The sequence below is a fragment of the Protomyctophum parallelum genome (assembly GCF_964188405.1).
Source record: "Protomyctophum parallelum genome assembly, chromosome: 1".
NCBI lineage: Eukaryota > Metazoa > Chordata > Actinopteri > Myctophiformes > Myctophidae > Protomyctophum > Protomyctophum parallelum.
Window position 1 is genome coordinate 73,421,687 of NC_139697.1, and position 3,421 is coordinate 73,425,107.

The following is a 3,421-nucleotide window of genomic DNA, read 5'->3' on the forward strand; positions in this document are numbered from 1 at the left end:
ATCTACTATCTAGTGCCACCTGTGTGTGTGTGTGTGTGTGTGTGTGTGTGTGTGTGTGTGTGTGTGTGTGTGTGTGCATGAAGAGAAACTGTTTAAAACACCATGGCAGCAGTTTAGAATGGCGTGATTGTACGTGTATGTATGTATGTATGTATACAGTACATCTACACAGTTGTGGACAAAGTAGGCCTACTCAATAGTAGCATTCTCCTGGTCAAATATTACTCAAACACAAGTAATCATTAGTAGTATACTCCTGGTCAAATAGTACTCAAGTCTCAAACACAAGTGGAAGTTGTTCTACTGGAGTTGCTTTCAAAAACACTTACCAGTAACTTCTATTCAAAAGAAAAAGCCTTTAAAACATACTTAATATTCAAAAGTGAAAATGACAAAGTACATTTTCTTTATAAAATCAATGCATTGCTTAAAAAAAAGTAAAAAACCCAATTTAAGAATCTTTCGAAACATATCAATAATAATGAAAATAGAGCTCACAACATGTTTCCTTGTGACACATTGTGAGCTTGTAGATCGGTTATTTTCACTATATTTGAAATAGGGCAATGAATGAAATTACATTTTGTCCAATCAGTATGGTAGAGTATGTTAATGCAATATAATTTATACAATTGGGGTGGTTGTGTTTAGTCTCCCTGCTCTTCAGATGTCAAAGGTCAGGCTCTATTAGCTCAATGGTAAGCATTTCAGTAAGCCTACTTGCGCAGCAGCGCAGGAAACCGGGTTGAAATCCGGGGTAGAAGAGGACAGTTACATTACTCTCTCTTTTTATTTAACAGGGACAATACAAAAAAACAATGTATCAAGTTGAAAAAAACATGAAACCGTTGCGTTGTACAGTATATAGCCAATAGCTAATTCGCAACCCCAGTCCCTGGTTAGGCCTTTCTGTAGGGTACAAATGTTAATTACTAATGTACCTTTCCCAGAAATGTAGTGGAGTCAAAAGTACAATATTTGTCTACACACTAATACTGTATACATATACTACACACATAATCTAGGAAAAAAAATAGGAAAAAAATAGGAGTGTAGTCTGTGTGGCTGCCTGTTAACGTATTAACGCCTTCAGGCTTTCAATTAAAATCAGATTTACAAGTTAAAGTTGAAATTGTCAATTCATAATCACGTCAGGTAGGCTATTGTATTGTAATACAGCAGCATGCTTTGAAGAACAGAGGGGGGCAAGGAAGGATAGGAGGAAGGATAGTTGAAGGAAGAGATAGTTGCTCTTGCTGTGACTAGTGAGCAGCAGATGGGCATAAACTCTGGGGTCAGAACAAGAACTGAGGTGGGAAACACTGACCCATTTAGAAGTGCTGCATCACTGGACAAATACTGAGAGAGAGAGAGAGAGAGAGAGAGAGAGAGAGAGAGAGAGAGAGAGAGAGAGAGAGAGAGAGAGAGAGCGAGAGAGAGAGAGAGAGAGAGAGAAATGAAACACTGAAAACCACAAGGATAATACAATTATGGTAGCCTAATTAATTGACCTTCATGGCTGCACATAATGAAGCCAACAATATTATGTAGGCTACATGAGCATTTTGGTTATGGATGTCTTTAAGGGGCAACAGTAATATGTGTATGAGAAATATGAGAAACACAACACATTTCATGTAATGCACCCAAGAGGTGAATTCAGGCGAAGGCGACATAATTGGCTGTTCCACTTTCAGTCATGAGGGGAGGTGCATTGAATGGGAGAAGAGGATTATGTTTTTGTGTTTCACTGCACCAGAACGGACTGCAGAGCAATATTAGACAAGGGGTTGCTTGCATTTTGTGCACAGTATATCATGCTAGGGAATTTCCCTGAACACCATCCACAAAGGAACTGAAGACTGTCATTGTACTTAACTACCACTTGAGGGCGTAATCATTGTCGTGCCAAAGTAGTGCACACTTCGCCTAGCGACATTCCAAAGACATCCACCAGTTCCACCACTACGGGGCTCTGTTGGATTAGATTGCTAGTCACGTAAACTGCACTAGGATGACACACAAACCTATATAAATACACAAATCCTTCTCCAGTAGGCCTAGGCCTAGCTACCGGTGCAAAGAACAGTTTTCACTTGCAATCACTCATATAGGCTAAAGACAAGTAATTGGTCACTTATATAGGCCTTTATCTGACAGTGTCACTCGGAGAATAAAATATTTTAACTTAACACCACATTACTGAGCATGTCTTGTGAATTTATTATGTAGCCTATTTATATTCAGGACTTAACTGTCATAAACAAAAGTCTTCAGATGGAATGAATCTTGTAATCACGTCTCGTCTCAGTCCGTGTATCCCTTGACCTTGAAACCTCCCAGCAGTGTCTCATTTTATCCCATCAACAATGCAGGCTAGCCTGCATGTTTTTTATAGTTTTATACCTAACCTCTCATGGTTTTATCGTGCACGAGGAAGTGCATGTAGTGTGTGTGTGTGTGTGTGTGTGTACTACCACCAGACACAGTAGACAGTGCGTGATACCATAAAGTAGGCCAATGTTTCTGGCTGGGTGGCTCTGGAAAAACGAGATGTCTGAGACAGTTATTGATTCATTACTTCCTATAAATGTTTGTATTCCTCTATTCATACACCTAGCAGCACCACTAGTTTAATGCCTTCCCTCTTCCTATAGTAATCTTGTCTGCTGTAGTGTCCCACCAAAGGCAGATTTATTTTTTGTGGTTTTGTGCCTAGTTTCCAAAGCTTCAAATTAAAAGATAGATGATGCCCTTTTAACATCATATAAATAGTAAATACAAAAACAAAGCATTTCATATGGACACAACTTTATAACAGCTGAAAAGTATAAAACAGGGCAGGGCCAAATCAATTTCGTGAATAAATCGATGGGCAATTGTCACATCGATTCATTAATCTAGGATTTACACACGGAAATCTATAGTTATACTCCTACATTTTTCCACGTACAACTCAACTAGATTGTTTTAGGTGGATATATCATATACAGGGGAGTGGTGCACTGTGCATCAGTGCAGGATGCATGGCGCTCACCGTCTTGGCAACTGTTGCCAGGATACTGTACAGGGCAGGAAGAAATAGCTGTGCATGTGAGTTTAGACGTAAGCTGACGCACTATACATAATTGATAAAAGCCGGGGGACTGACTGAAAATCTCCTCACTGCCTTTTATTGATGCCCGTTTCACCCAGCCAGTCTTTTATGTAGTCGGAAGGCTTTACTGATAAGGTTAACTCCTGAGCAGGGCCAAAATTTAGTTCTGAGCAATCTGGAAACCCATTCCCTTAGCAATTTGATTCTTATTCATGAATCCATATTGGATTGAAATTGAATGGACGCATTTCAGGTTTCCTTTCAGTTCATATGCCTATCCCTTTGTACCTAAACAAAATCCACAGGAAGGAACAAAAGGAATGT